At 47.3% G+C, this 11,531-nt stretch overlaps 1 long non-coding RNA gene across 1 annotated transcript; it reads left to right on the forward strand.

Annotated features, from left to right (window-relative positions):
- On the forward strand, nucleotides 1-3,959 carry LOC144382652 (uncharacterized). The gene is made up of 4 exons (XR_013450054.1): nucleotides 1-833; nucleotides 1,382-1,562; nucleotides 2,283-2,336; nucleotides 2,981-3,959. It is a non-coding gene; the product is annotated as an uncharacterized LOC144382652 (long non-coding RNA).
- The last annotated feature ends 7,572 nt before the right edge of the window (nucleotides 3,960-11,531 follow it).

An 11,531-nucleotide genomic window follows, 5' to 3' on the forward strand; every position in this document is an offset into this window, starting at 1 on the left:
GTGAGGGGGCAGGCAGAAGCAGGTTTCTTTGGGGGCCCTGGAGTTGCGCTGAGATGGGTCTCTCTGTTAGGGTCTCACAGTGGCCTGGCCTTGTGTCTAAACCACTTGGTACTGAGGTGGTCCCAACAAATCATGCCCGTGAAGCCCATCTATAGCCAGACTTGTCATTGTCCAGGGTAAGAACCTGGCTTCAGTGTCGAGTTGGGGTAAGGGGCCTAAAACTGCCTGTGTCAGCCTTTATACTGCTTGTATATTTGGTTTTTCTTTCCATTTAGGTTCCTGGCAAAGTTCCTTTTGAAAAACTAAACAACTTTTCACCTGTTTAATGTTAAAAGTTTAAAAAACCACTATCTAATCCAAGCTCCTTTGGTCCTCCTGACAACCCTGTGGTATAGGAATCATGATCCACATTTTACAGATGAAGACATGGAGGCTCATGTAGGTGACAGGACTTAGCCAAGGACACACTGCCAGTTACCAGTGCACCTGCGGCCCAGAGGTCTTCCACTACCTCTGTGTGGACTGCCCAAAGTCAGTGGCTTGGCACCAGGAACTACGAAGGGCCAAGAGTGCCCCCTTATGGACCCTGTATGTTGGCCCTGGTTACTTCTGCTGAAGACCCATTCATTCATTCATTCATTCACTCATTCAGAATATAGTACTTGTATGTGCTAGACAAGGTAGATTTGCTGCAACAAAAACAGTAGGAACAGATATGTTTCCTGATTTTACAGGCCTTTCAGTTTAGAGGGGAGGACAGCAAATAACCACATGATCACACAAACAAATGGATAATTACGAATGGGGGTAACTTCTGAAGGATCACATTTGCGGTAATTTTTTTCCTTTAAAGATTTTACTTATTTATTTGACAGAGAGAACACAAGCAGGGGGAGTGGCAGGCAGAGGGAGAGGGAGAAGCAAGCCCCTCGCTGAGCAGGAAGCCAGATGCAGGGCTCCATCCCAGGACCTCAAGATCAGGACCTGAGCTGAAGGCAGGCACTTAACTGTCTGAGCCACCCAGGCACCCCACATTTGTGGTAATTTTTAACAAAGAAATGTAACTTAGTCTGGGATTGGGGAGCATCTTTGTGGAAGCCATGCTGGAGCTGAGATGTGCAAGATGAGCAGGACATGCAAAGGGCAGACCTGAGGGAAGAAGGGCTTCCCAGACAGAGGGACCATCATGTGCAAAGGCCCTGAGGCAGGAGGGAGCATGGTGAGCCTGTTTCTGAGGGAAACTGGGTGTGGCTGAAGCTCAAGAGCAAAATGGACAGAGATAAAAGGCAAGGCTGGGGAGGTGGGTAGGACTTAAGGAACATGTTAAGGATTGGTAGCCCCTGAATGTTGGGCTTTTGTTTTGTTTTGTTTTTTATTTTAGAGGTGGGGAGGGGCAGAAGGAGAGGGAGAGAGAGAATCCCAAGCAGACTCCATGCGGTGCACAGAGATCGACCTGGGGCTTGATCTTATGACCCTGAGATCATGACCCCAGCTGAAATCAAGAGGCAGACACTTAACCTACTGAGCCACCCAGGAGCTCCTGAATGGTTTTTTTCAGCAATGTAAGTATGTGTGTGTGTGCACTTGTGCATGTAATGTGATCAGAGTTGCATTTTGAATAATCACAGTCTGCATTATGGAAAAGATTGAGAGAAGAAGGGCAGAGTGGATGCAAGGAGACCAGTGAGGAGGTAATTTTTAACAAGTAATAGCAAATAACAGCTAAATTTTATTTTATTTTATTTTATTTATTTATTTGACAGAGAGAGACACAGCGAGAGAGGGAATACAAGCAGGGGGAGCAGGAGAGGGAGAAGCAGGCTTCCCGCTGAGCAAGGAGCCCGATGTGGGGCTCGATCCCAGGACCCCGAGATCATGACCCGAGCCGAAGGCAGCCGCCCAACGACTGAGCCACCCAGGCGCCCACAGCTAAATTTTACCAAGTAGTTATTCCATACCAGGCGCTGTTCTGAGTATTTATTTTTTAAAGATTTATTTATTTATTTGAGAGAGAGAGAGAGAGAGAGAGAGAGAGAGAGAGAGAGCATGTGGGGGGAGGGGCAGAGGGAGAGGCAATCCCAAGCAGACTCCGTGCTGAGTGCAGGGCCCCACGCAGGGCTGGATCTCATGACCCTGAGATCATGACCTGAGTGGAAACCAGGAGTTGGATGCCCAACCTACTGTGCCATCCAGGCACCCCTATTCTGAGCATTTTGCATGTATTAACCCCCTAATCCCTACAACCCAATGAAGTAAGTCCTTCTGTTATCTCCGTTTTGCAGATGAGAAAACCAAGGCACAGAGAAGCTACATAACTTGCTGGAGATCTACAACTGGTAAGCCGTGGCACCCAGGTGGTCTGATCCTGGGGCCGCTGCCCCTAAGTACAACTGTCTCCTGCACGGGGGTGGCGGCGGTGCAGACTCATTCATGAGGTCAGCACGGACTTGCCGAGGGCTTGCTGCCTGCCAGGCGCTCTTCTGCCTCTGCCTTCATGGAGCTCGTAGTCTGCCTGGCTGGAGACACCATCAGCAAACAAACAGGAAATCATGTGGTGTATAAAGAAAGCCTTAAACAGAGAGGAGGAACAGTGAGTTCTGTAAGGGGCTGGGTACCCATGAGCTAGCCGAGGGGTAGAGCTGGAACGAGAAGAGACGAGAAGAGGCCTGTCCAACCGGCAGCTCAGCTTCCCATGTCCGAGCGCACCCTCCTGATGGCCTCTCCCTGCCCTCCCTCTGCCTCTCCCCTGCCCCCCCATTCTCCTGGCTTCTCAGGACAGAAGCATGCAGTGTTCTTGCCCCCTTTCATATCTCACATTGCACATCTAGTCTGTCTTCAAATCTTGCCAGTTCTATCTTCAAAATGCGTCCAGAATCATTGTCATCTCTCCCCCTCCACTGCGGCCACATCCATCGGAATCCTGTCCTCTCTCACTTGGTCTTTCTTTTCTTTTTAAAGATTTTATTTGTTTATTTGACAGAGAGAGAGAGAGCACAAGCAGGGGGAGCTGCAGGCAGAGGGAGAAGCAGGCCTCCCGCTGAGCAGGGAGCCCGATGCGGGGCTCAATCCCAGGACCCCGGGATCACGACCAGAGCGGAAGGCAGACGCTTAACCCACTGAGCCACCCAGGCGCCTCCCGTAATAGTTTTCTAATTATGTCCCAGCGCCCCCCCTGCCCCTTAGAAGGACATATACAGCAGTCCCCGTACCTGTGGTCAACTCAGGTTCAAAATGTGTGTGTTCAGAAGGTCAGTGGAGCCTCATGGTGGGTTGCATGTCCGCGTCATCCACCTCCTTCATGGCATCATGTTCATTTCTTACTGAGCCTAGTTTGTAAGTTAGACTTTATCATAAATTATGCATGTCTAGGAAAAAACAGTATGTATAGGGTTGGCTACTACGGGCAGATTCAGCCATCCCCTGGGGGTCTGGAAACACACCCTGCACAGATCAGGGGATGACAGCATTATGTCTTCATCTTATATACTCATGCAGCAGCCAGAGTGATTCTTTTAAAAAAATGTGAGTCAGATCATGTCCGTCTTATGCTCAAAATCTCCCAGTGGCTCCCCATTTGCCTCAGAGTGAAAGCCAAAGTCCTTCAGTGGCTCTGAGGCCCACGTTAGCCCTGGAACCTGCCCCCCACCTCCCCACATTCTCCCCTGCGACCCCATCTCTTCCACTTGAGGCCTTTGCTTTAACGTGGCTGTTCCCGTGGAGCCTTCGGTGGCCACTTTCCTTTAAATTGAGCCCTTCCTCCTTTCGGCTTTCCCCCGTTGCATTGCACTTGTAACTTTTGAAATACCTTGTTCTTCTCTCATGGTGTCTGGCTTTTCCTCACCATCAGCCAAGCTCCAGGAGGGAAGGTCGCCCTGTCTGTTCTGTTTTCTGGGGATGTCCTCAGGGCCCAGCACACAGAAAGGGTACAGTATGACTTGCAGTTTCTGAAAAACGACCAACCCCCCCCCCAAAAAAACTCCTGGTTTTCCCTCCAAATCCACGCTACCCCCCACATAGTAATGGTGCCACCATCTACTCAGGCCCTCAGGTCAGTTCTGGACGTCTTCCTTCCCCTCACTCCCCATATCCAGTTCATCAGCAAGTTCTACCTCAAAAATCAGTCTCAAGTCTCTCTGTTTCTTTCCCTCTCTAATGCTCCTCCCATCATTTCAGACCCCTGCCACCCCCACCCCACAGGGGCCAGTCTCCTGCTTCCCACTTGTCCTGCTTCAACCTCTTCTTAGAAACAACTGCTAGTTGTTTGTTTTTTGCTTCTTTTTTAGAGTGTCCCTGACCCATATCCATTAGCCCCAACAGCAACAACAAAAAATTAAGCAATGCAGCAAATACTGATGCAACAGAGTAATCACTATCCCACCACCCAGAAATAAGCACTAGCATTGGATGAGCGCCATTTGGATCTCTTGCAGTATATACAGCTAGAAAGACTGAGAGAGGGACTTACAGGAAAAGAGCCACAAAAATGGACCATAATACGTGTTATTTATAATAAAAAGTATTATTTACGTTTTACTTGCCAATGACAAAAGGGAAAAATGTCAAACGGAGAATGAATTACTGAACTTCAGATAAGTTTTTTTTTTTTTTTTTTTTTTAAGATTTTTATTTATTTATTTGACAGAGAGAGAGATACAGCGAGAGAGGGAACACAAGCAGGGGGAGTGGGAGAGGGAGAAGCAGGCTTCCCGCGGAGCAGGGAGCCCGATGTGGGGCTCGATCCCAGGACCTGGAATCATGACCTGAGCCGAAGGCAGACGCTTAACGACTGAGCCACCCAGGCGCCCCCAGATAAGTATTTTTCATCATGAGAAATATTAATTTGTAAAAGATTCTAGAGATTAAAAAACAACTTGCCACATTTTCATTTTAGACAATATCTTTGGACTCTGCTGGAAGGATGAGTAAAATAGTACTTTTACACTTCCATTTCCCCTGCCCCAATCTACCAATCTCTGATAGTTACACTAGTTAATTTTAAAATGTGGGGCGCCTGGGTGGCTCAGTTGGTTAAGCAACTGCCTTCGGCTCAGGTCATGATCCTGGAGTCCCAGGATCGAGTCCCGCATCGGGCTCCCTGCTCGGCAGGGAGTCTGCTTCTCCCTCTGACCCTCCTCCCTCTCATGCTGTCTCTCATTCTCTCTCAAATAAATAAATAAAATCTTTAAAAAAAAAAAAAAATGTGGATGTTTATGGTATTTACATTCTGTTTTGTAACTGCGATCCCCAACGCAATGTTAGTCTTAGTTCTGTGAATCCCATGCTCACAAACAGACCTTTCGGCATGGCTGCTTCTTTCCTGCAGCCTTTATTTGATTCATTTGGTTGGTGGGCTTTCAAAGGGCTCTGGGCTTTTGTATTTCCTGAGTTCTTTCAGCTCGAGGCGGTTGCTGCTTGGCAGCAGAGACCCCTTGGCCACGCACGCTCTCGGAGCCCTGTAGACTGGCTCAACTGCTTGTGCCCTTGTGGGGGCCGTGGGAAAGTCTCAGGCTAACTGGGTTTTCCTACCTTATATGTGGCTTGCTTTTTCTGCATGGATGCTCTCTCTTCCTTTTTTTTCCTTTCTTTCTTTTTCTTTTCCTACTATTTTAATGATGAAATAAATAAATGATGAAATATTTCAGAATATTACAGAAAAGTATAGAAAATAGCACAATATCCAGCTATAGGCTTTGTTGAATTTGACCATTTAAAAAATATTTGCTGTAGATCACTTAAAATAAAACAAATAAAACTTACCGATCTAGTTAAAGGCCTTCCTGTGCAACCCTATATTGCACTGGCCCCCTTGATAGCCATAGCCACCGTCTTGAATTGTGTGTTTATGATTCCCTCAATTGAAAAAAATAATTTTGGTCACATATGTACATATTCCTAAGCAATATATTATTTAGTATTGTATGTTTTTGCACTTTACATAAGTGCTATCACAATGTATAGGTTCTTCTGCAAATTCTTTTCTTGCTTAAAATAAGAGATTTATCCATATTGATGGAGTTCATTAATTTTCACTATTGTATCATATTTCAGTGTTTGAATATGCTCTAACTTATTTATCCATACACCTGTTGATAGACATTAGGACTGTTTCACTTTTTTTCTCCTTCTTTTAAAACATCTATTAATTAGAAATTTTTATTACATGAGAGTAAGAAAGCATAATTATAATTATAGTCCATCTAATAATGATTCTTTGGAATTTATTGAGACTTCTTTTGTGTCCTAGAGCATATTCAATATTACATGAGCCACATGTGTTAGAAAAGAATGTGTATTTTCTCTTTCTTGGGTGTAGAAGTCTATATTTGCCAGTAACTTGCCAGCCAATCTTACTGATAAATAAGATTATTCAGCTATTTTATATCTCTATTTTTATCTCCTTGATTGTTCAGTTTCTGAGAAGAGTGTGTTAAAATCTCTAACCATTATTTATTTCTTCCAAAAGATTTGATAGTTGTTGCTGTATAATCTTTTCTTTGAACTTCGTATCTCTCTCTCTTTTTAAAGATTTATTTATTTATTTATTTTAGAGAGAGAGAAAGAGAGAGAGTGTGTGTGCATGCTTCTGTGGAGTGGGGGAGAGGAGGGGCAGAGGGAGAGAGAGAATCCCAAGCAAACTCCTGCCGAGTTGGAGCCTGCCATGGGGCTGCATCCGACAACCTTGAGACCATGACCTGAGCCAAAATCAAGAGTTGGATGCTCAACTGACTGCACCACCCAGGCGCCCCTAATTATTATTATTATTATTATTTGAGTAGTTTCGGTGCCCAGTGGGGCTTGAACTCATAACGCTGAGATTAAGAGTTGCACACTCTTTTGACTGAGCCAGCCAGGCGTCTCCCACCCCCTTCCAATGGCTTCCTGTTTTACTTAGAACAAAATCCAAAGTCCTTACACTGGCCTTATAAGGCCCTGCATGATTTGACCCTTCCTGACCTTCCTAATTCCATCTCATGCCCTTCTCCCCCTCACCATCCATGGTCCACCCACACTGCTCTTTTCTCCTTTCACACCCCAAACTCCTTCCCATCCCTGGGCCATGCCTGGAACACACCCTCCCCTCCCTGTGTGGACGACTCCTCATCCTTCAACCCTTCTCCTTAGTGAGTCCTTCCCTGACCACCTGCCCAGGTGACAATTCTGTCATTGTACCTGTTCGTTTTTGTTCATAGCCCTTACTACAACCTGTACTTTACATTTATGTCCCATCTTCCCCATTTGATTACATGCTCCACCAGGGCAAGGGCTATGTTTGTCTTGTTCACTAGTGTATCCCTAGGGCTTAGTGCAGTGTCAGTACTGAATAAATATTTGCTGAGTGTATGCATAAAGAATGAAGTGGAGTGTTGGGTCCTTGAGAGCCACACTGAAGAGTTTAAGTGATGTGGTGGTTGGGGCACCTGGGTGGTGCAGTCAGTTAAGTGTCCTTCTCTTGGTTTTGGCTCAGGTCGTGATCTCAGGGTCTTGAGATCGAGCCCTGCATCGGGCTCTGCACTCAGTGCGGGGTCTGCTTCGGATTCTCTCTCCCTCTCTTTCTGCCCCTCTTGCTCGTGCTCTCTCTCTCTCAAATGAATAAATAAATCTTAAAAAAAAAAGATGTCGTGGTCAGTAGAGAGACTCAGAGGTTTTTGAGCAAGTGAGTGACAGAATGGACAGCTGTGATCGAGGCAGGGTTCCCCAGGGAAGCCCAGCAGCACTCGTGGCTGGCAAGGCTGCCTGGCTAGGCCTAAGGTTCTACAGAGCAAGGCAGAGACAATGCCCACGTTGGGGCTGGGACAACTGGGGCAGCAACCAGAACCTGGGGCTGGGCTGGTGGGGCTGCCTGAGTGCAGATTCAAACCCTTTTGTTTTAGGAGTTGTCTAAACTGAAGGATGCTATGAGAAAGAGGGGGAGACAGAAAGGAGATAACTGGAAGCAAGCAAGAGAGAAAAGGGTAGAGACTAATGACAGCCCCACCAGCAGACATAGGGATAAGAAGAGGGCCCAGGAAGTGGCCAGGGCTGGAACTTGGGGTGGAGAGGTGGCAGTGAGGGTGACTGAGGAGTGGTGCTCAGCAGCAGGGCTCCTGAGTTTAAATCCTGGCTGTATACCAAATCTCCTGAGCTTCTGTTTCCTGATCTATTAATCACAGACATTGCCCACATTATAGGGTGGTTGGGAGGATTGAATTAGGTGGTGTATGCATTGTACTTAAACAACGTCTACAAAGTTTACTCAGTAAAGTTTACTCAGTAAACTTTAGTTTCTTCCCTCCTACCTGCCAGCTGCCCTCTTTCCTTCTTCTTCTTTTTTTTTTTTAAGATTTTATTTATTTATTTGAAAGAGAGAGAGACAGCTAGAGAGGGAACACAAGCAGGGCTAGTGGGAGAGGGAGAAGCAGGCTTCCCACGGAGCAGGGAGCCCGATGCGGGGCTCGATCCCAGCACCCTGGCATCATGGCCTGAGCTGAAGGCAGACGCCCAACGACTGAGCCACCCAGGCGCCCCTGCCCTCTTTCCTTCTTAAAAGCAGATGTTTATCTAGGTTCAGGAAGACATTTTTTATCACTTCACTTAGTGATGGTCTTGTTCTGAGAGATTAATTCTTCTTCATTCTTATGACTGCCTGGCAAACCCAAACATTCCAGAAATCAGCTCAATTTCTTCCCAGGAGGAAAGTCCCTTTGAGAATCCAAATGCAAACCAGAGGCTGGTTGGTGGATAGAGAGCTAGGGTACATGGAGTTGGATGATCTTAGCAGGTCGCATGAGTAAGCTGGCATGATGGTGTGTCTACCCCTATGCAGGGAATCAGTTCCCTTGTCTATGACACAGGGTGTAGGGAGGCATTGAACTGGATCAGGCTAGGCTGTCACCAAACTCCACTATTTTTGAAGCCAGACCTGGGTGTTTTGCCAATTATAATGGGGAAAATATGATCATTTCCAAGCTAGGAGAAAGAATCCAGCAAATGAACAGATTTTTCTCAATTTTAAGATTTACTTTATTATTTTTTCCTAAACTGTTAACATCTGATACTAGCAGATGACCAAGTAAAGGTTCAAAGGACAAATAAATATTGACAAGGAAACCAGGAATAAATTATTGTTCTAGTGTTTGGGGGTATGTACGGGGTTTGATTGTGCTTTCATGTTGCTGAGATGTCAAACAACCCCATCTCGTCAGTGACGCTGTTCTTACTGTACATCATGGTTTCTGCTACTGTTGCATCTAGAACATTCACTGAGTCCTCACTATGTGCTTTATGTGCATCATCTCATTTGATCTGTGAGGAGGGGGCCGTAGCATCCTCACAATACAGAAGAGGAAACTGATGTTTAGAGGGAGATTAAGGACCATCTGTAAGGTCATATGGCTAGTGTAGTGACTGTGATAACTTTCTTCTTCTGGTAAGAGTCCCTTGACCACAGGGCTGGGAACCTGACCCGCAGTGGCCAGTCATAGCACCCTGTTCCCTGGACACAGGGATTGGTTCATGGCTGAGTGTGTGAACCAAGTAAGGGCTAATCAGGGCTCTTCCTGGGATAGATGGGCACTGGGTTTTCCAAAGCTAGGACGGCCTATGGCCACGTTCCTTGTTCCTGCTGCGGTAAGAGTAAATACAGCATCAAAGAGATGAACAGTGAACAGTGATGAGGCAAGGATGGACAGATGTTTGGATGGATGGATGGATGGATGGATGGTGTTGAGTTCCCCTTTCTAGCCCCAAGGCTATGGTTCATTGGCCCTTTGAATTATCTCAGTGAGATTACCAGTTATATAATACAACACATTCCCTTTTTTGCTTCGGTGAGCTTGCATGAAGCTTCTTACAGCTGGAAGATCCTGTCTGATAGAACGAGAACATGGACAGGTCAAGGTTAAAACCCAGAATCTGTCTTCTCTGCTGTCACCATTTCCTAGTATTACACATTACACACTCTTTTTTTTTTTTAAAGATTTTATTTATTTCACAGAGAGAGACACAGTGAGAGAGGGAACACAGCAGGGGGAGTGGGAGAGGGAGAAGCAGGCTTCCTGCGGAGCAGGGAGTCCGATGCGGGGCTCGATCCCAGGACCCTGGGATCATGACCTGAGCTGAAGGCAGACGCTTAACGACTGAGCCACCCAGGCGCCCCTACACATCGATCTCTTAAAACATCTCTCTTTAAACCGCTTCCTCATGAGCAACACCCTGTAATTTTTTAAATCACTGCTCACCTTCCTGAATCAACTTTCTTTTTTTGAAGCTGCGCTTAGTCCCTTTCTGAGATTTGGGAAGTTGCCTGGGTTTATTAGAACACATCAAAATGCATCCCTCATGTTGGGTGTTTCTGGGAAAATGGCTATTCTTTCTGCTTTATGTTGATTCCTGTTAGCACCAGTCTTACCAAATGACATTTTCCATCGTTGGAACCTCCATTCTGGCAAATGGTAGAAACCTGCTCCCCCGGCCTGGGTGCTTGCTGGCTGGCTGGCTGAGCGAGGCCATGAGGAACCTTCGGGTGGCGGGGCGGGGGGAGTGTCTCAGGGTTCTGAGTAAGACACCAGACCTCAGGCACTACAGGCCTCTGTAAGGAGTTGTGGGTGGGGGAGGCAAGTCCCCAAACCTGAAGTCCTGCAGTGCCAGGGGATGGCCTGCTTTCTTCACGAGGACATGGATGCTGGTGGGGCTGGCTGGAGGTTGGGGGCACAAGGAGTGGTTTGTTCCTGACCACATCCCCTGAGGATTGACCCTAGTTAATGGTGCATTCTTCTCCTGCTGCTTCCCAAACTGACCCTCCCTGCCTTCTCACAGAGAGCCGCTGCCCAGCTGTGCCCTGCCGTGCGGGGTGGGCTCACCGGGGAGGTGAGGAGGGTGCAGCCAGCTGGTTGAGAAGGAGAGAAGCATAGTGTGGACTCTCACCTCTTCCTTGTTGACAGAGAGAGGAGTGGAAGGGCTCCGCTCCCCTAGAAGCCCTTCTGGGGAGTGGGGTGTTTAATTGCCTCCTCCCCAGAGCACTGGCATGGGCAGGAAGGAAGCATCTGGTGACCGTGGAGAGAGTTGGGTGGATGCAATGGTAGCAAGTCAGCTTCTAGAAGGTTTGGGGTGGGGGTAGAGCCTGGTCTGGAAATGTGGTGTTGAAGGGAGGCGGGAGGATGGTGGCAATGAGGGACAGCACTGGCCATTCTCCAAACACCTGCACTGTGTCAGGCACCAGGGGACACTGGGAATGACCAATGCTCAGTGTCTATTTCTCAGCAGCAGAGTCTAGTGGGGGAGACACATAAAGAAATAGTCTCATAAAAGTTGCTTTTATAGGGCAGGGGGCTAGTGAGGTCCATAAGAGGACCTAACTATGTTCGTGTGTATGCTCTAGTATGTGGGGAGGCTGGGGAGTAGATTCAGGGTGCGGCACAGAGATGATCTTAGTGTTGAGTTGAAAGGGTGATTAGGAGGTCGACAGGGAACAAACTGAGGAAGTGCTCTCGAAGAGAATGAATGGCTTAGGTGGGGGCTTTGAGGCACGGGAGGCCGTGGCCTGTGCATCAGTG

The sequence above is a fragment of the Halichoerus grypus genome, chromosome 7, assembly GCF_964656455.1.
Source record: "Halichoerus grypus chromosome 7, mHalGry1.hap1.1, whole genome shotgun sequence".
In the NCBI taxonomy this organism is placed as follows: Eukaryota; Metazoa; Chordata; class Mammalia; order Carnivora; family Phocidae; genus Halichoerus; species Halichoerus grypus.